The 22694-nt window shown below is 38.5% G+C and overlaps 1 long non-coding RNA gene across 2 annotated transcripts in view; it reads right to left on the bottom strand.

Annotated features, from left to right (window-relative positions):
- LOC121517782 overlaps positions 1-22694 on the bottom strand; it is a 145511-nt gene that overhangs the window by 26818 nt on the left and 95999 nt on the right. For both annotated transcript variants that reach the window (XR_005992577.1, XR_005992576.1), the window contains exon 4: positions 20846-20967. This is a non-coding gene — a long non-coding RNA (uncharacterized LOC121517782). The remainder of the gene's footprint in view (positions 1-20845; positions 20968-22694) is intronic.

Genomic DNA, 22694 nt, shown 5'->3' with positions numbered 1-22694 from the left:
CTTTGTTTTCATTTCTTGGTCATACATGCTGGCATGTGGTCACAAGCAGACACTTTGCCTGAAGGCCACAGCACATGAGGTATAAAGATCATTTCACTACTGAAACAGGGCAGACAGAGACACTGCTAAAGCTCTGGATAGAGGATTCGTCACCTCAGGAGAAAAAAAATCAAAGCTTCTAAAGCCCTTCAGCAGTACCAGCCATTATATGTACTGGATGTCCCCTGACACTGGCTAACCTTTACATTTCTTTCCTCTCTGCCTTGCTCTTGGCTGCCTTTTTCTTTCACACATCAAGAGAATTTTAAAAAAGTCTTCATGGCCATCTATTACTTTGAACCTGATGCAGCCAACTCAATTAAGTGATAGAGTGAAGGTTAATGGGTAAAAGGAGACAGATATTGGTCAACATTTTAAAGACCGTAAAGTTTTTATTTTAAAGGGACAAGTTTGCTCCGGTGAAAGGATTTCTGAAATTACATGATAAAAAGAATATCAAAGAAATCAAACAAATGTTAAAAAGTGGATGGACCTGTTAAAAAAGAGGGAATGACTATAAATTTGTGTTTCGCCTTCAGAAGTTTCGGTTTGACTGGATTAGCATGGCCTGAGAGGCAAAGTCTCATGAGGTTGGTTCATATCTAAATTAATGGTGGGAAACACTGATACTTGGTTTCAGGGATTCGGGGCTTTTCTCGTGAGGTTTTGGACACTTAAACCTTCACAAGATAAGAAGAAGGAAGGGAATACAGAGCTGTATGGAGTTAAGAGGTGAGGAGATTTCCAGAGGAAGGAAATGCAGGACAAGTCATTTGTGAGTGTTGAGGTGGTGAACCGCTCCATCCAAAGCTCAAAGAGCCGAGCCTAATAAAGCTCCAGGGAGAGGAAAACATGGATTCAGTGACAGGTACTGTGGGTCTGTCTGTGCCTGCATACATGTATTTTGGGATCATCCTCTCTCAGCCACTGCTGAAACTCCAGAGAGTTCAGAAACCCTTTGTTTCCACAGCCACTATGCTCCTGAGGCTGAGTCTCACTGGCTGTTTCTACAGTTTGATGCTTTGAGTGAAGGCCTCTTCTGCCTCATTATACCTACAAACACAGACAACAGAGACCAGGAACAGAATAATAGGGTCAACAATGTAACAGGCAGACCTCGAGAGATATACCAGGGTAAACACTATCTGTTTAAGCCTCATGCTGAAAACAGTCCCCAAGTGTGTATGTATATTTGTGTTCCTCTGCTGCAGTTTATGTGGTTAAGGAACAAAACTGATCTTGTCACTGGGGTTGTAAAACAACCAGTGGATGAAGTGTCCACATGAGAGTCTCTACTGGTATGTAAGCAGCTGATAAGGTAAGGAGTCTGGGGACAGGACATAGGTGAGTGGAAGCAGACGGTAATCCACGGCGCCTCCCTTGAGGAATGTTCTCTGTGTAATCTGAGGAGAGGAGATAGAAGAGGGACAATAATCCACTGACCCTGAACAGTGGGGGAGCTGATGATGGAGACCAGAGAGGCCAAAGAGAGGAAAAGAGAAGCCCTGCAAACACACACCGACACCTGGAGAGCTGTCAATTGATTCAGTGCAGAGCGTGTTAATCACACAGATGGCTGCACAGTGAAAATAGCATACCTGTCTGTACACAGTTAATAGACCCCCACACTGCCCCAGAGTCCCTGTTGTATGAGTGTTTTTTAATTGTGTTGGTGCTTATCTTGCTATCAGTGGCCATGATGTTCAACCATAAAATGAGTCATTTCTCCACTACCTGTACCGGCTCACCCTATCTGATCCTCAAATGTTTGCTGGTCTAATATCTACGCTTGTACTTCTGCTCTCACTCTTTTCCTGATTAGGCAATGGATGATTGGATTGTCACATCCCAGAATGTGGAAAAAAAGATTCATTCAATGTCAGCAGATCTAGCAAAAAGTCAAATGTAGACTTCCCAGCTGGGATAGGCCCCAGCCACCCATGACCCCAAAAAGGACAACAGTGTGGAAATGGAAGGATGGATGTTTTTCCTATCTCAGTTTTCCCACGTTTTGTTAGGACACATAAATACCACAAGAATTTCACCCCAATATCTGTATACAGGATACTGGCAAAAAAACCTATTAAAATGTCCTTGCTTAGTAGATTTAGGTCCCCGGGACTAGTAGTGAATCACCCTATTGTCCATCCACACATATATTAATGTGTTTGCCATTTTTGTATATTTATCCCGCACTGCTCTTTAAAGGGAAGTATGTGCACATGCTTGGCGATATGAACTAAAAAAACAACCTATCACAATATTTTGTGGTACTTGTTGCAATAATGGTACTATTTAATACCATCTTCTGAGGAATTTTGGAACACAAGAAATATATCAGTCTGTATTTAATGAATTTATTTAACATATGAGTTTCCTTTTTTGAATTGAAAGACTCAAATAAATCAACTTTTTGATGATAAGCTAACTTATTGAGATGCACCTGTACATCATCAACTGGAGTTTATGGTTATTATCGTAGAATTATGTATCTTCATCATGGAAAGTTTCATTGTGCGGTTTATCACTAACGATAAGATATCACCCATACCACCATTTATTGGAGAATATAACAACATTAATCTACATTCAAAGTTTTTTTCTTCAAAGAGAAAACAACATGGAAAAAGAAAGAGAATGCAATTTTGAAATCACATCCTCACAACCACGAGGGTCCATGCATAAGCCAATAACATCCCCCTCCTAACTAGCATAATGGTTGTTAAGCCGGTTATACACTGTGCGATTTCAAGCTGACCATACGACAGTCGGGGAAGAACATCATCTCTACTGTGTGACTGAATCGCATGACCAATGCGCACGAGTTGTGTGCTCACGCTATTCGATTCAATGGTCGTGCACATACTGTGCGACTGAAGTCGGGACTGACTGTGACAGAAACCCGCAGAGTTTCCTCTTTAAAAAGTCTCAGGGTCTGAGGGTAAGGTGTTTCCAGTTACATTCTCTCTCTCTCCCCCCTCTATCTCTCCCACTTTCTCTCTCTCTCGCTCTCTCTCCCTCTCTCATCATCTCTCTCTGTCCCACACAAGCAAACAGCATCATATGTCAGAAAGTGATTCCAGCTGTTGTCATGGTTATTTAGGATGCTATCTGACAGTTTACAAAGGCAAACAATTCCCCAAAGTTGTTTGTTCTGCTCACGTTTCTGCTCTCACCGTGAAGCGTCTGGAGTCGTATGACCAAAATATCAAACATGTCAGAAATCCTTCCAACCAGTCAGGAGCAGGTCCTCAGGTCGTAGTCGGGCTGTGGTCGGCTGTCGTACCCCCCTGTACACAGCACGCTAAATAACGCTCGATCTGACTGAAAGTCAGCCCGACTTCAGAGTGAGTCATGTGACTTAAAATTCGTGGCTGAATTGCAGGAAAATCAAACACTGTATAGTGAACTGTGCTTAAGCCATTATACTAGCAGCCATCTCTTACTTCCTGGAAAAAGTCCTGGAAATTTTCGCATCAACACATGGCAATGAATTTTATATATAACAGCTGCCAGGCCTGGAGTGGCTAATCTGAAGAACCTGGAGATCACTAGTGGGCCGTGCTGGTTTTGGGGCCACATGGGCCAGTGTACAGTGACAGTAAATAAATCATACAGGTTGCACTTGTAAGGAATGGGCATGAGGAGTCATTTGTGTGGGTTCATGTTACCCTTCAAAACCCCCCTCTTTGTGTCTACATCTCTCCCTCCCGATCTCTTGTTCAGTGCATGTCCCGACAGTAATGTTCTCCAACTGACAGCCAATCAGTACATTTGTTTAGGGAGGTCAGTCATTGTCTATCTGTCTCGTGCGGGAGTGCTGCAGGGAAATACAACTTAAAATCTTACATAAGCAGTGTTGAAACAGTGTCCTGTTTATGCTCTGTGTTCAGGGGTACTATGAAAGGAGAGAAGTAAAAACACACCAGTAGGCATGTGCACTCGGATCTTTAAGTGAATGAAAAATGAAGCTCTTAATAATGAAGCCACTTTACCAACCCCTTCATGCTCTGTGTCTGGGTTTGTGCCAGGATTGGGCTCTGTTAAGATAAAATATAGACCAAAACGGCATCAAAACAGGGTCTCTAGTGTCATCAAAATAGGGCCCCTAGAATCAAAATCCATTACTCTCACTAGATGTTCAATTTTTGATTGGAACAAGCCATAGCTAAATAAACATTACTTTGTATAAGAGTCACAGAAGACAGTGTTCTTGAGCAACCCTCTATCTGTCTTATTGTTTGCCAAGTCTGCAGAGTAGTTTAGATTATCATGTTGCTATCCATAGTTACACTGTAGATATAACAAGGTACAAGGCCTACAAACTGTATGTGACTTTCACTGAAACCTTATTACGACAGAAAAAAACAAACAGATATGAAAGGGGAGGAAACTGCCTAGCCATAGAACAAGGCAACGTCTCATCATTGTTCATATCTCGACCATTACTGGTGTTTTTCTGCAGCAGTAAAGCGAACCTCATATAAAGCTACCGTGACGATACAACCCCATGCCCATTATCTCCAGTATAGCTGCCATCAATTTAAAATACTGAGCCAAAAATGGATCTCTGTCAGGGAAAAAGGCTGGTGCCTCTTTTAAACAGTAAGGACAATGGATACACGCGTAAGTGTGTGAGTGAAGCTCCTTGTTGTAAAAGGGACAGTCTGCAGTATATCAGTCATTTATGATCACCTTTACTCCTACTAACAGTGAAAAAAGCTGTTTGTGTCTGATTACAATAATATGTACCAATCTCTCCACTCTAGCACCATGTGTTATTAATTCATCCCATTTAATGGATTCTTTATGCCTTTACAGAGATGCAAAGGAATATCATCATGTGGCATCCTAAAATGACTCATGGTTATTGTGCAGTATACATTGTATTACTGCAGCATTGTTGAAACCAGACAATAAACAATAAAGATGAGAGGATGCTCTGCTGCTTTATAATACTTTGGTGACTGAGGATTCTTTTTAGGAAAACAGACTAACAGTCACTGATGCTTACAGATAGGCTTTGAGCATAGTATCCGGGCATCAGAGTAACAGGCAGCTAAATGAGAGGGCACTGGGGAAGTTCAAGTTAACTTTGCAGCTGAAAACATCCAGAAAGGGTCAGAGAGAAATGAACTATGTCTGTTAATACTTCAGTATATACAGCAGGTAAACTAAATATTGAACACATTTTTCTCAGTGAATAAATACATTTCTAAAGGTGCCACTGACATTACATTTTCACCAGATGTTGGTAACAACCCATGCCATCCACACCTGCAAATAAATTAAACCATAGTTGTCCAAAAATGAGGTTGTGTTGAGTAATGTGGAATGGCACAGGGAAAAAGTATTGAACACATGAAAAAAGGGAGGTGCAAAAAGGCATGGAAAGCCAAAACACCAAGAAATCAATTAGTCATTAGAAAGCAATCCTGCCCCTGCTTAGTGCAAATTAGTATGAGCTAGTTCTGTCCCAACTGATGGCCTATAAAAAGGTGTCTCATTACCAAGGTGTCACACACGAAACATCTCATGATGGGTAAAAGCAAAGAGTTCTCTCAAGACCTTTGCAACCTAATTGTTGCAAACATACTGATGGCATTGGAATGAGATGGAAAGAATATGGTTTCACCATGAACCGGCCATGACCAGGTGCTCCTCTCAAGAATTCTAACAGAAGAGTTAAATAATTATCAGAAGATCCTTCCAAAAGTCAAGGACCACTTGTGAAGAGCTTCAGGAAGACTTGAAATTTGCAGGTACAAGTGTTTGAAAGAAAACTAATTAATACACCTAACCACCATGGCCTGTACGCACAATCACCAAGCAAGACTCCATTGCTGAAGAAAAAGCATGTTGAAGCTCATTTAAAGTTCTCTGGACAAAATTTGGACAAGCCTGGACAAATACTGGGAGAATATAGTCTGGTCAGATAAGACCAAAATTTAACTCTTTGGATGCCATAATACACACCATGTTGGGAGGACAAACGGCACTGCAAATCACCCCAAAAACACCATAACAACAGTGAAGTTTAGAGGTGGGAACATCATAGGTTGGGGCTGTTTTTCAGCACCAGTACTGGTAAACTTCATATAATTAAAGGAAGGATGAATGGACAAATGAACTGACATATCTTGATAAAAATTTGCTGCTGCAATCTTCCAGGATAATATATCTGAAACAAGGGCTCTACATGTTATCTGTTTAATATGTTTTGACTTAGCATTTTTGCCTGCTGATTTTTGAGTTTGGATTTTGTGTACAAGCCTTTGCCTGATCAAACAGACTTGAATTTTGCCTCTGTGTTTGTGAGTCTAGAGTGATGTGACAAAAACTGTTTTACTCCTGCTGGCAGTCAAGAGATAATAGCTCTCCACAGGAGGAAAAATACAGCATTTTCAGCATAAACACATATTTATATCTGAACATAGGGAAGAAAGTTTATTTTCTTGACTGTAAGTGGAGGAGGAGGCCATGGTGGCATGTTCTGTTTTAGTTTTATACAAAAGGCATTAGGATGGCAGGGGTGCACACCTGCTGTAGGTGTAAAGTGGTTTAGAAGAAGGGGAAATTAATTACAACAGGTGTTTCATCCATCATGACAAATCAAATCATCTTCTCTAATTCCCTTTAAGAGTAGTGCTCTCTCAGTGTAATGGATCTCCAGGGTCTAAATTTGGCACACAAAATAAGCTGCTGCTATGAGAAAATTGATGCCCTTGTCCACAGAAGAAAAGCTCCCCTGTGCCTACCTGTAAAAAATGCATGGGCATAAATTACATTTTAGTTGCTATACATAACACACTCAGGGAGCAGAAGAACAAAGAATAAAAAAAACAATTATGTACTGTAGGTGGTGACGCAGGTGTTCAGAAATGTCCTCATAATGTCAGTGAAAAGGGATGTAGGAAGATCTATGACATAAATGCGAAAGTGATCATGTCCATCTCTGGTTGAAATCAAAAGTCGTAGGGTAAGTGTACCCATTAAGCCCACCAAAATCTAAGTTCACATATTTTCATAGATACTAAGATGGTTTATAAACATGATCATTTGTTAAAATGAAAGATTAATCTCTCATTTGAAAGTATATTTTCTACTTATGCATATTTTAAAGGACAAATTAAATAAATTTTATGAATAAGTCAAAAGTCTGGCATGGGCTCAATTGGTACTGAAGTACTATTTAAGCCCATCTGTGTTCCAAATAAGCCCACAACCACATTAATTGACATAAATCTAAAAAATTATTATATTTTTCAGGTAGTAAACACATATTAATTCATTAACATGTTATACATGTTAAACAAAATGTATTTTTTGAACTTGGATTTAGAGGTGCAGTGTGTAATATTTAGCTTAGTAGCATTTAGTATGTTTTTTATGTTTGCATGTTTCTATGGTGCCACAGAAGCGACCAAATAACAGATACACTTTTTTTTTAAAAAAATTCCACTGGTTGCCACAGTTTTCACCAGAGAAACATGCAAAATGCAAAAATTCAAGATGGCGGCGCCCGTGGAGGGGACCCTACCCATGTATGAAAAGATTGCTTATTCTGAGTTAATATAAAAAACACACATTTTTTTCAGGTGGATAAACACCAATTAGGATAGACTTACCTATAGACATCACGTTTCATTTAACCAAGTTTTTTTGTTTTACTGAATGCTACTAGGCTAAATATTACACACTGCACCTTTAATGTTTGGCTTGTAATAATGGACCACCACAAACATGACTAAGTAGCCCTAAAACTGATTTTTAATTGGCTTCAGTATTTAACATTTCATAAAAATTTATTCAATATTGACCAAATTTGATTCATTATTGACAAAATAAAAAGTATTTGTTTTTGAAAGTATAAAATGACATTACAGCACATCAACAATATCTTATTGAACTTGGATTTAATGTTTGGCTTGTAACAATGATGATTTTAGGACAGTTGCTGTAATTCTTTCTTTTTGTTGGCATTTTTCTCACTGTAAACAAATTATTACGCAAAATTAACTGACATAACAATTCTTCTGGTCAGTGTGTGATTGGTGATGTACTCATGTTAATGAAGTTAGTGAGGTATAACAACATCCAACACAGGATCACAGTGAAAAGCTATCAAACCTCAAAATTTCATTATTTCCTATTGAAAAACATAAGATGGGCTTAAATGGAGCACAGTGGGCTTGAATGGTTCTACAGTGACTACCAGATACTCCTCCCGAATGTCTCTCCCCCACTCTCTCATCCTTGTTTCTCATTCTGTCAACTGTATCAACTTGATGGATGGATAGATAGACGGACGGACGGCTAACCACTGGCCATCTAAGCATCTTGATCTTTTCTCTTTTGAGACTTGTTATTTTGTATATGTCCCTGATCCATACTGACTTAATAAACTAAAAAACACTAAACCATAATAGGAAGATGTTTCCGTTTAAAATATATATTCTAACAGATGTCCACACAAAACTGAGTCATAAAGTTAGGGTATTCATTGTGTTTATGGTTACTTTGTTGCTTCTAATACTTCTTTGTATCATCTTTGTCTGCATTTATCATCAGCTGGTGGCTGTGTGAGACAACAATCAGAATTACGTACTCCCTAACTCTGACTCGCACAGCACTTGCAATAAATGTAGTCAGAGCACAGCACCCAACCACACAGACATCTGCTAAATGATCATTTTGTGTATTTTATCCATTTAACAATTTTAATGGTCATGTAAGAATAGAAAGATTCCAAAAAGGATTTTGTTGATTTCAACAACTTTGTTATACACAGAACAATTTCTATTTTTTCTTAGTGAAGTTAATGTCTCTGATCGGGGGGTAAAACACCAATATTTCAATGATTCAGTGTTGTATTTTACAGACTGCTGCATTTTGAATGAGATTTAAAAGCACTCTCTAATTAACGAGGAGTTCAGCTTTATGTAACTGCTTGTATTATAATTGTAGTGATAATGAGAACACAAAGGAGGACATGACCAACTATTAAAATTAATAGAGACACATTTTGATTGTGAGGCTGTTAACATGCACAGTGTGAATCACTGAAGCTAGGTAAGAGGAAATGCTTCATCAGGATCACATTTACTTTTCTTTTTTTTGGAAGAGCTAAAAAATAATCTGGTCTCAGACAAAAATCTGTGAACCATGAGGTCCATAACATCACTATCATATTAAGTTTATATTCTAACTTACTTTAGTGTTTGTTCATATTTGTTTATGAATAACCAACATGCACTTAATATGTCTAAGCTCTCACCCAATGAACTAAACTAATACCATCCCTCTCAGCATGCAGCAGGATTGTTTACAATAACAAAATCAACGCCTTTCAGCTTGTAATTAGTCTGTTAAAATGATCTAAGTTCCAGTGTTTCTCATGTTTGTGAAGGTTAGGAAACATTTCAAGATACACATTTTGAATGTGAACATTTACATAGGCAAACAAGCAAACATTCATATGAATTTGTGTTGATCAATCCCAGACAGGCTAACATAAATGAAGAGGGTGGGGTTTGTGTGTTTGTTGGGGTGTGAGATTGAAACTTAAGTTCAAGAACAAACACACTTCATGCCTATGCACTGTGGCTTTATCAGATTTACTGAATAATTTATGTGGGTGAGCTCAGGAGCAAAGTAGTGTGCATAATTGCATAACATCACTCCAATCTGCCATTTGTTCCATTAACTTAACGATTGGTCCCAGCTCTTGCCCTGGTAATTAAAACCTTAGAGATTAATCATAAACTACCCCACTTTGAGTCAGCGCCTGAGGTGGAGATTTCCCTTTGCACTGCATGAATATACAGTTCTGTGCAAAACTCTTAAGCCATCAAAAGCCTTTTTTTGTTGTAACAGAGTTTAAAGGCAATCTAGTTTATTGCTTTTGTCCTCAACATATATGTATGAACGCTAAATTTAGAAGAAAAAAAAAAGTCAGACAAAACGCTTCTAAATGTTAGTCAGCACTGAGTGTGGCTGCCCTTTTTACTTGGCTCATCTTGAGCTCTTTTAGGGAGACAGACATTTGTATTTCTTAGGTAATCTTTCTCCCCTGTTCACATGATCCCAAATCATCTATCAATCAATCACTGATTTCTATTTGCAGTTTCTCTCTGCAGAAATGTTCTCACCGCATTAGCAAGGTCATGCTTGAAAATAGAACTGATCCCATTCAAGCTTGTAACAGAACAAATAGCATGATAATGGTGCCCTAAGACCTTTGAAGAGTACTTTATGAGTCAAAAATAATTATATCAAAAACTCTGAATGACATTTTCACATCATGAGATGGACTGCTGAAGAAAAAAAAAATTCAACAATAAACAATGTTTCCCCTAGGCACACACTGATCAGTAATTAAGTGTTCTTTTATTTCTGATATGACCTCATGACCTTATTTGACATCTGAGTGAAACTGAGGGAAATGTGTGTCTGGTTTTTATGTAACAGCTGTTTTCCTAAAAAGAGCTTTAGCTCAGATTTGCTGTATAGCTTTGGGCCTGTGATTATGAATGCCATGAATCTAACGACTTGCACAACACATGGCTGAGTGGTTAAATTAGGGATATTAATCATTTAGTCAATTCACATTTGCTCTGCTGCTGGACATCAGTCTACATTCATAAGGAGTGAAAGTTTTCACTTCAGAGGGACTAAACCTGTAATCCCAGGATATTTTAGAGCAACACAAGATACTTTCCTTCCAGTTATTTATTCTCCTTTCCTCCCAACATGCTATCTTCTCAGTTCTTCCACTGACAGTGAGTTAAATGAGTTCATAGATGCCAACTGATGTCATGAGTGTATGAGGGCAAAATTAACTTGACTGGAGGCAAGGGCACAATGAGTCAGTCATGGCGGCTCCAGCAGCCAGACTCGATAAGTCACCATGGGTGTTCATGGAGCTGAACTGAGGGAATTGACAGTGTGATGCCTCTGACTTGTGGGTATTAGCTCAGCAGGGCTAATTACACTATAAGATTCCACCTGAGGGCTTCAATTTCACTGACCGACCCTTCTTGCCCTCAGTGCTTGGACACACATACAAAAAACACAATTGAGACAAATACATGAACTGAACACATTCTCATTTCAGACTGGATGAGGCTACAGCACAGATTTATGTCCAATGCATTTAGAGAACCTCAATGAAGCACCATAAAAACAATAGTGATGAGCATAAAGCATGTCAGATTTGAGGTCGGTGCCATATGGGATGTGTATGAAAAAGACAGGAGCTGCATGCATATTCTAAACAATATCTAATTACTATAAATCATATTGTAAATTCTGATTATGAAAGTCTAAATATCTGACATTAAAATTTAAGAAGATGTGAACTTTATTGATTCAACTTTATATATAAATATGCAAAACAAAAAAAAAAACCCAACAACAATCAGTTTATTTAATTTATTGAGATTTATTCAACCAGGACATTTTCACTAAGACGACAAATCCCATTTACAGGAGTGTCCTGGCCAAGATAGGCAGCACATTCACAGCATTACATTCATGAAACATTAAACATAAAAACACTACAAATCATACAGTCTAGGCCTGGGCGATATATCGAGTATACTCGATGTAACGCAGCTTTTGCCACGCATGATGTATAAAATGACTATATTGCAAAGATTGAATATAAATTATGTGGCAGTTTTGAAACCTCAGTGTGCATTTCTCACTGGAGTTTCGCTCCTCCCGTTGTCCCTGAACACATCTCTCAAAGCAGAGAGCTCACTCCCCTGCCCATCCAGAAAACTGTTTTCCACTCATACACATTTTTGTATCAGTGGGGGAGAGAGAAGGAGGTAAACAGAGCAGCGTGGTGAGTTAGCAGGGCGTTAAGCTGTGTTCAAACACAGACAACGAGAAACGGTGCTGGGTCTGTCACATGGCAGTGGTTCAGGCTTAAAAATCATTAAAACATGTTGCAAAATGATGCCGAGATAACGGCAGCAGTAACACAACATGTTGCTAAAGACATCACCTCAGTGTTGTTGACTAGCCAGGATTAAAAAATTTCATAATGACACTCCATCCAAAATATGTAATTTGCCTGGGCTTGAACATTTTGCTAAAAACTCCCTACCAGAGCTGTGCATGTCAGAGAGAAGATGGCCCAACAGCGGACAAATGTGATCCACTTCTCCACAACTACGGAGACTTATCTAAGCCTAACAGTTCAAAACACCAACAACAAGGAGTTTAAATGTTTCTGCCTCCAAATGAGCTTTCCCCCCATGATCACACAGGAAAGTGTCTTGAATAAGGTCTAAAGAGGCTCTCATGTCATGAACTTATTAGAAACTAGTTCAGTGTTCATCAGTACAGATAATTGACTAATGTAATCAAAGCTGTGAGCCTGAATGGAGGACTAGACTGCAGGGTTTTGGCCTCTGGCTGCACACGTAATTGGTCGGTTTTGTGTAGGTTTGCTTTACTCTTAATGAGGAAAATCATAATTTTATAATCAGCAATAGACATTTCAGGACTTCCCATACACTGTAAAAGACTGAGTATTTCATGATTTATGTGTTGTGTAAGGTATTGATAAGATGCATGCATGTACAGAACATCAGCGTTAAGAGGATCTTCCTTTGTACAGTCCTCTGCAGTGTATTGTATTTGCTGTTAAAGTGGCTATCAGCACATCATCACTCAATAACACACAATTCAAATAAAAATCGACTGACATTTTTCTGCATTCCTAGAAGTATCTGGTGGAAGTTCAAATACCAGAGTTGTCTATGACATTGACATTAAATGGAAAATATTTAAAATCCATCAATGTCCACCAAGAAAAGATTCAAACGGCATTTAAGTTTCAGAAAACGTTTGTGACAAAATCCAATGTTATAAAACAAACAAACACATGTTTGGTCCTGCTGGGGAATGTGGGGGGTGGGGGGGGGGGTGGGGGGTTGTTTTTGGCCCTGATACATTCAGAGAAGGCCAGACAGTGACATTATGCCAGTCAGGCTGGACTCGAGGGACAGCCGTGTTAAATATCATCTCCTGGAGCTTGAATTGCAGGGAGTTTGTTGTTCTGTTTGGGGGTTTGTTTGTGCGCCTCAGTGTGCTTTGAAATATGTGTGTGAGCCTGTGTGTCTTTGCTTGTGCAGCTCTATGTCCTGTACTGTGCTGTGCATGAATACACAGAAGCACAATCACTGTAGAGCACATAAACAAATACTGACAATACACTGGCAAAGGGACTGTTGCTGTGCACTGATGACATTATGAAAGGAGAAGCAGGCCAGCTACCTAATTATCCTTCAAACATGCAACATGACTGAGATAAGCACACACCACCATGACTGTGGAGGTGCTTTTGTACAGTTAGAGGAGAATGAACAGCAAAGCACAGGCATGTTTGCTGACAATATTCACAAATAAAGAATGATTTGCTCACTGTCATGTTGAGTTGGTACATCTTGGAGCTGTATTGTTGTTGTTTTATTTGGGGAGGGGGTTCAAGTATCAAAGCACCAAAAAAAGTCTGCAAACCTTTGCTGAGCTGGACAGGAGCAAACGGCAAAGTATGGACTGATACAAAAATGTCTTGCTTAAGAAAAATGACACATTCAAATTACCATCAACTTTTTTTCTACAGAGAGAGAAACAAATTAGCAAAAAGCAACAATTGTTGATTTGTTATATCACTAATCATTACATAACCTACTGTGTTGCAGTGGTTGATGTCACATGCACAGAGTGTGGAACAGCACTTAAACAGCTAAAGATTTGTTAAGTTACAGACAAATAATAAATAAATAAATAAACAGATAAATAACTGTCCTGTATAAAAAAAACTTCAGTTACACTGAATGTGCATTCAGAAAGTATTCAGACCCCTTCCCTTTTTCAACTTTTTTTAATGTTCAATCAATCAATCAATCAAGATGCCCCCACAGCCACAACAGCCACAACACATCATCAGGGACAACAACACCAGCAAACACAAACAATATTATACAAAATGAATGCATTCTAAAAATTTATTATAATAAAACCACTATACATATTGCACAATCTTCAGCCTCAAGAAGCATTGTTAAGGAGTTTGATGGAGGATGGAACAAATGAATTCTTGAAACGCTTAAATTTGCAGTCTGACTACAATCATATCATTTCATTTTTTCTCTCATCAACCCACACTCAGTACTAAAGATGGGCCAGATTCAATCCAATATCTGTATTGGGTCTGATATCAACATTATTTTTATATCGAAGATATGGGAGATTGGACTGACTTTGTAGATTTTTGTTACTGATCCAAATTCCAATGCTTTCACTGGGCCGTGAACGCAGTACATGCACACCGCCAGCTGAGCAGTGCGCTATATGAGAGACAACAGCTCAGTCTGAGTCCACAAATCATAAAATTTCACTCTGACAGTAAAGAGCAGTCAGATAACCCAAACTTCACCTGTTTGTGTCCTTGTGATTAATGTGAAGCACAGTAAAAAGGTCTATTTTCTGCTCTCACAGTTGTATGGCTATTTTAACCGCAACATGAAGGAGTCTACTCTGTTGACCTGTCTGTGGCTTGAACACAAGCTGTGGAGACTCATGTCACAATGGCTTAAACAACTGTCTAAAGGGGTTAATACTCATAACTACATCGTTTTAAGTCCATGAAATTTCCAAGAAGCAGGCTCTGGCATTTAGCAAGATCAGAGAATCCACTATAGAGACAGCAAGGCTGAGCTGACTGTAAACACAATAGCTGCTGCCAAGTTAAATAAAGGATTTATTCCTCTTCTGCCTTTTATGTCTATCAAAATACAAGCAGTAGAGAGAAGTGTGCATGCTGCAAGCAGAACAGAGGGAAGGAAGCATTATTATGCATTAATATATGCCTCAGTAAATAAGAGCAACAGAAACTAGAAGCAAGCACTGACAACCTAACGATTGCTCAACCAATCAACAAAAAGGTCTAAAAGGTATCTACCTATGAAGGCCAGAGTAAAGGCTTTCATTCTAAGTATCCGTATAAATCTGGCCCCTGGCCTTAAATGAGTTTGACACCTTTGGTTTAAATGTTAGTTTAGTTTCATTTAACTTGCAGCCTTAACTACTACTGGCAGATCTTAATGTTTGTTGTTCTTAGGGTTGACACACCTGTAAACTTAAATATAGAGCTAGCCATTGAGATTGCATGATGTATCTTTTTGTTTTTCTTAAATAACCTGATCTTCGTGACCACCTTTATCGCTCTTTTTTTCCTGTGTCATTACTGTGACACATTTTATGCATTTATCTTTTGGTTCTACTTTTAAAGTTTGAATAAATATAAAGTTCCCTTACTTACTTAGAAACTAATCATCTGTTTTATTTTATCTTTTTTTTTTTTTTTTTTACTTTTTTCCCAGCTCTTTCTATCCACAGAGTGCACAGGCACATCCACACACACACCTAGGACCAGGGTAAAACAGTCAGTCAAACTTTGGTAGTCTAGCAGAAAGTGACAAGGTGTCAGAGACCTGCTGACTGTGGGAGAATAAGAACAAGATGGAACAACTCCCATTGGTTACCAACAGAGTCAGGCAGGTTATGACTCCTTTGAACTATGTCTGCTCAGTTTCAGCCTTGGTCCACCAATCTGTCACAACGGTGAGCAATAGACTTTGCTTTGCTTTGAAAACCTTTCAACTTAGAAAGAATCTAATCATAGTGACTTTGATCATTTGAGATGAGTAATTTACTTTTGTGATATGGTACTAAATATTATAATATATTTAAGACTTTAAAAAGGTTTATCACTAGTTAACTTCTGTACTTGTGTTGGATACAACAATGACATTCAGAGCTATTAACTAACAATATAATGTTAAAGGTTTACAGCATAAGATAACAGATGTGGAAAGTTGCTCTAGCCCTAGACGTAAAATAAGTATCATATTCAAGTGCTGGTCTTAGAGTAACTAAACTTTTTTTTAAAATTGTCATTTTCAGTCAAAGCTATACTTTTTTTTAAACGACTCAATAAAGATATTTGATTTTTCATAAGTTCAACCTCCTGTGTCTTGCCAGCAAAAATGCAAAGCAAAAAGGAGCATTCTAGAGCAGAACAAAAAAGACTTTATTGATACAAAAGATCAAAAGTCAAGGGAAAACAAGAACGTTCTTCAAAATGTCAAACAAAGCCAAGAGAAATCAAACTTAGTATTAAGCAGTCCAACTCAAAATCAATGCTGAAAAATAAAGTTTATAAAACTGAAAAAAAAAAAAAAAACACAGGAAAGATCACTGAGGAATCACTGGAAAGGACACACTGTGAACTGACTAAATACACACTGGGATAATTAATCGCAGAGGCAAATGACACGATCACAGTGAAGTGAAAACACTATGGAGTTAAACTTACACAAGGGACAAGGAATACAAAATAAAATAAACTGGGGAAACTCAGGAGGAGGACTACAAGGAAATACATAAGAGCACAGGGAGGGAAGGATGACCAACAAACAGATAAAATAAAAACAACTACAACCTGACATCCTGCCTCTCTGTCTCTTTGTCCAGTTTTGAATCCCTTCATCAGTTTCCCCTGTGTCAGGCCTGTCAAACCTGTGTTTAATCTCTCCACAGTCTGTTTGGGTTTTTTCTTAAACTGCTCCTTCCTGAGTCACACAAACTTCATTCACTGCCACAGAAACTGGAGCTTAATGTAGCATGACTTTATGTCACTAAAATAATAGGTAGATTTATTTAATCCCTTCACAATATGAGGAAAAACTAAATGTTTGGTTGCATAACCCTAACCCTAACCCTTCAGATTTTATCATTTCAATCTGATGTTTATAGGATGACTTGTTTTTCAGTCCTTTTTAATATTGTATTATACTGCTATTTCTAACTTATTTAGATGTGTTGAAGTTTGTTTGGGCAATGAAATGGAACTTTAATGGATGGCATGTGTCCCATGAAGAACAATGAAGGTCTTATACCTGTTCAGTAAGTCAGCACTGATGCAGACTCACTGATGGAGGGTTTAGTATCATAATCTGACTCTGCACTCAGAGCTTTTGGATGGCACTCAGTGTGGTAGACCCTTGCTAATGGAAGGTGAGTGTGCAGGGATGGGGACAGGGAGCAGTTTGAGAATGACACTTAGTCTCTGTGTCGCTGCCCTTCTATATCAGCTTGTTGTCACTGCTTCTCCATGCTACTTTCCAGTGAGGTACTGTGCTTCTTAGTATACCCAGACTTCATCTTTACACTCTGAGGAAAGTGAGTTTTGGGTTTAGTTTGAAGAAAGTGAGTTTTTATTTTAGTTTTCACCTCTGGTTTAATAAATTATCTGTTGGTTTTTATGCAGTTGGGTCATCCTCCTTTGTGAAATTGTGGCAGATGGAGGTTACAAACTTGGAACACTGCTGCCCATTAAATATGTATTATGATCTGTCCCATAGCTAATGGAAAAACAACAATCAGATAGCAGAGTGCACATCCATGCTGACATTATTTATGACAGACTGTGACACAACATTAGGCTGATGTTAATGTTATCAGTTTCATCAGTGTCTTATGTTAAGCAGTTTTAGTTAAGTTTTAGTGTTGCAAGTTTTCTAACCCAAGTGATGTCCCAGACTTGCGAACAAATAGACAGGAAAATCCATCTTATGCTAGAAAGTTGTCCCAAATACCAGAAGTAACTTGAACTGAACATCTTCTTTGTTGTTTTGTCTGTGTGTCGCTGCCATATTAATACAGGCAAGTCCACCACATAAGGAAATGCAAGTAGACAAAAAATATGCAAGTTTTTGGCTTAACAAGCACAGCGATAACGTTACATTAACCTCAATGAATCGATTTATAATCCAAATTCATGTATCACTGAACAAAGACATAATAGACGACAGGAGATTGGCTGGCTGGCCAGACGCTGAAGTCGCCGCCATGTTGCCAGAGGCAGTCTATATCATTCAATACAGTAGACAGGTATTGTGCAAGTTTTCGGAATAAAAAGCTCAAATGATGGGATTGCATGGATTTTAATGATTCATTTCTAATAAATAATCCATATTAAAATAATAACTGACAGTGAAACATAAAATCAGAATCTGCTTTCTTATATTTTCTCAGTTAAATGAAAAGATGTACTCCACGATTTAAAATAAAATAATTTTATATATAACAGTTTCATATATGTATAGATATTTTTATTTTGAATTTATATATTTATATATATTTATTAATCTGATTGTTTGAGTGTTTTATTCCAAAAACTTGCACAATCCTTGTCTACTGTATTAAATGACGTAGCGACTTGCCTCTGGCAACATGGTGGTGACATCGTCTGGCCAGCCAGCCAATCTCCTGCCGTATATTATGTCTGTGCAAAGTGATACTTGAATTTGGATCATAAATCGATTATTTAAAATTAATGTAATGTAACCGCTTTGCTTCCTAGTCTAAAAACTCACATATTTTTTGTTTACTTGTATTTCCTTATGTGGCAGACTTGCCTATATTAATATGGTCGCGATGCACAAAGAAAACAATGAAGACGACGTTCATTTTAAGTGACTACCAGTAGTAGAAGATGAGATATGGAAGCGCTCGTCCGACTTCCGGTATGAAGTGGAGGTCCTCGGTTGCATCCAGATCCCTCTCCTTTCCTTTTTCAATCTTCAAGTTAACTTTGAGAATTTGGATCCTCACAAACCCATGTCAACTAGTTTGTAGTTAAATTACTCTTTCAGTGTTGCCACTACAGACATCATGGCAACAGCTGACAAACAGGCATATACTCCTCATGCAAACAGTCTAAACAACAGGCAGCAGTCATATGTGTAAACAAATCTTGTGCTTTAACAGCTTTGCCCCCTGGTTAATCAAACGCTCGTTGTGGAGAAGAAGAAGGCATAAAAGCACAATGTGTGTTTAACAATGGTGCATTTGGACTCAGGTGACCTTCTCTGAAAGCCAAAGCACACCAAACCAAATTCCCGCATAGTGCCGCTTTATTATCCCAAAGCTAGTGATAGACAAGACTTCATCAGTAAACATCAGTGTTGGGAGTAACACGTTATTAAGTAACGTGTTACAGTAACTCCGTTACTTTTTATGGTAACTAGTAGTGTAATGTGTTTCTTTTTAAAATCATTAACGCCGTTACAATTACTGAGAATTTAAATCACTCTGTTAAAAAGGCCCTTGTTCCAAGATTATTTCATAGCGTGGTGAATGTACAGGTCACAACTTGTCCACGAGAGCGTTTTGGAGTTGTTGGATTGTGTATTTGATGAGTTTGATGAGGGAAAGCTGAAATACCGTCTGCTTACATTGAGTGGGCACAGCAGGTACGAACTCAGCAGCCCCGATCTAAAAATAGCTTGCACCGGCAACTGAAGGTAACGAACCTATTACTAAGACTATAGGAATTATGGCAATGGGCGAATTTGCCAAAATGTTGAAGTATCCTTTTAGGGAGCAATTAAATCATGTGGCTACATTAAAGGCAGAGTGTGCCTCTTCAGTCTTGTGTTTACAATGCACTTTGTTAAAGTTACTGTGTGTAATTTTTTACTCATTTCATTTGTATTTGTTTCTTGTTTATTGTAGAAACCACACCAAAAACTTTGTAATACTCCTATCATTACTATAAGGAACTTAATTCAGCAGTGATCCAACCCTTTCTTCAAGTACCACCAGAGTTCTGACCAACTCTTCACGGTGATTTGCACAATCCTATCAGCCTAAGAGGTTACTATTTTTCATAATCGTTATGAAGGTTAGTAAACATCCGGTTCATCGAACAACGTGATGGCACCGTAAGCACATCAGCATCCTGTGACAGAAAATAGCCTCTGCAGAAACACACAAACAAACACAGGCACTGAAGTGCACACACACATCCTGTCTAAGCACTGGAGCGTGAGCTCTCTGTCTTGGAAATACGAGCATTACTTTTCCCTCCTCGGGATAGAGGACGAAAAAGAACAGGGAAGTAAACTTGTCCACCACCAAGAACAGTTATTTCAACCTCACGAAGTACCAATTTTAACAACACACTTCAGCTAAACTAGTTTCCAGAGAGCCAGATTTTACAAACACCGCTAACCCAGGTACAGCTCACATTAGCCCCACAGACCAAGGAGGAGCCACTCCATGCAAACAACCACAGCTGGATTTTAAATCACCACCAGCTGCAGTGTGTCACTAAGGAAGCACTAAACAGACTGATAGCAAGGTATGTTGTTGAAGACACGCTTCTGATATAAGCTGTAGAGTCCACTGCCTCCGGAGAAATAATGAGAAAAAAAAACAAAAAAAACAGGTAAGACAAGAGAGGACTGTCATGCAAAAAGACATTTAGAGAGCAGCTGGGATTCAATCTGTACTCTGTCAATAGAGTACTTCTATTTTAGACTTCTTAAACAGAGTAAAATGCTTTAACACTGTCAAAAGTTGAGAAACATTTCTACTGAGTTTTATTGTTTCAACACTTTCCAACATAATGATAATGGATACAATGACATTAGTTATTTCCTCTCACACTGCCACAACAGCACAAATTAATGTGCCGTGTACAATTATGAGAATTGAAGCCAAAAAAGTAACGCCCAAGTTACTTTTCAAAATAACTAGTTACTTTTACAAAGCAGTAACTCAGTTACTAACTCAGTTACTTTTTGCAACCAGTAAATAGTAACTGTAACTAGTTACTATTTTGCAGTAACTTACCCAACACTGGTAAACATACCTGTGAAAGTTCGTTTTCAGTGTTACTGGACAATGACATTTTTAGAGTTTCACTTTTTCAATGTACCTGTTCTGATGGAGAGCAGGCCAGTGGAGCTGCTCTTCTAAGAAGAACTGAAGCGCCCAGACTGTGAGCATCTTCTATGACTCCTCATGGGTCCTATCCTGGGGTGCTCCTGTCACAGCCACCTGAAAAATACAGAGAGGACATCACTGAGGCTTCTAGCAACATCAAGAGGTGGTCCAGCACTCTGTTAAACCTGCAAACATTTAGGACATATATATCTTCCTTTGCTCTCTCTCTATCTCTTGCTGTCTCTCTCTCTCTCTCTCTCTCTCTCTCTCTACATGCTGAAAATCAGTTATAGAAAGCTTGAAAGTGCTGTTGAGTGAATCTGAGGCCCAAAGGATATCTGATAACTTTCTTCCTTTACTGTGTATTCTCCCCTCTTATTAGGTGAGAGCAAGGTTGTTGCTTGATTTTCCCCTTTATCTGGCATCAGATATTTGTCCTGATAAAGTTGTAGACTCTTAAAGCTTGACTTGCATCTGGCAGAGAGACTAACCAATTAAACCAGAATTTTCTTCTACTTTCTGTGCTGCATGCCAGACCAAGAACTGTCAGTCTTACCATACATCAGTGTAAGGTTTATCGAACCATGGAAATAAATTGGTCATATGGGACTAACAACATAATTTTAATTTGAGCAATGAATCAAATGCTGTGTGAACTGAACAGTGGATTTCAGAGAAATTTGGCTGAATTTTATTATATTGCATCAATTATGTTCAGTTCAGCTGCTGCTATGAAAAAATGCTGCTTGCACACCAGGACAACTGAACACTCATCTCTTCAAGATTGTGTTACTGCCTTTACAGCAGTAAGGAGTTTTTGATCCTTGTGATCAAAACAACTGTATGAAGTATTAAATTTTGATGTATTGATGTACATGATGTATGAGCCAGCTAATGTCAGCTGTGCAGTACTGTATGATGAATAGTTCATTTAAATGGTACATTTTGCTTACATTAAATCTTCTAGATCCTGCTTTTTTCCTCATCAAAACTATGATTTCAAATCAGCCATTCCAATTTGGGGAAGTGGAGATGTTTATGCAGAGCTGACAGGAAAGCATCTTTAGGTAAGTGTGAAAATCATGCGACCCACAGGGAACAGAACAAGTCTATAACTATCATTCAGTACAACTCTGTGGGAGTTGGTTGTTTTGTCTGTAACACTTCCTGACAAGATTCACTCAGCCAGCAACAGCATATTTTTACTGAATTTATTTGACCTGCCAGAGGAATAAAATAAAGCTGATACCCTGACAGTAACAATCACGGTTTATTTCAGGGGGGCAGCAGATATGATTTCAGGATCAGTGAACTCCATTCTCAAGAGGAAACTGAATCCCTAACCTCTGCATTGTTTAATACCATAAGCATGATTAGAGTTAATATGAAGTTGACTTTTATAGCGTTTTCCTGTTCACTTTGGTGGTATTAAAGTAGTGTTTATCAGTTCTCTGTCTGTGATGGGAATAAGACAGATCCTTTGAGATCAAAGACTGCCTTACTGAGTTATTGCTCAGGAGAGCCCTGGGGAACAGTTGGATAGGACTGTCAACACATCAACCTCATTTTACAGACCTTTCCTTAGAAAACTACACAAATAACAGCTGTTGAAAGTCTTCCCCCAAGGTCCTCAGATGAGGCGAAGAACAGAAAAGAAGCATCAAATTTGAGGTTTGATCTAAAATTAATTGACTACTGAAAAATCTTTGCAGCTTATATCATTTTGAACACAGGGATTACTACACCTTAATGTTCAATTAGGCTTACTACAAAGCATCATGTTTTTACAAAAGCCTCACAAGATGCTTTCACAGAACCAGCAACAAGGCATGAATGCTCTA

The sequence above is a fragment of the Cheilinus undulatus genome, linkage group 2 (assembly GCF_018320785.1).
Source record: "Cheilinus undulatus linkage group 2, ASM1832078v1, whole genome shotgun sequence".
Taxonomy (NCBI): Eukaryota; Metazoa; Chordata; class Actinopteri; order Labriformes; family Labridae; genus Cheilinus; species Cheilinus undulatus.
This window is presented reverse-complemented; position numbering and strand designations above follow the sequence as displayed.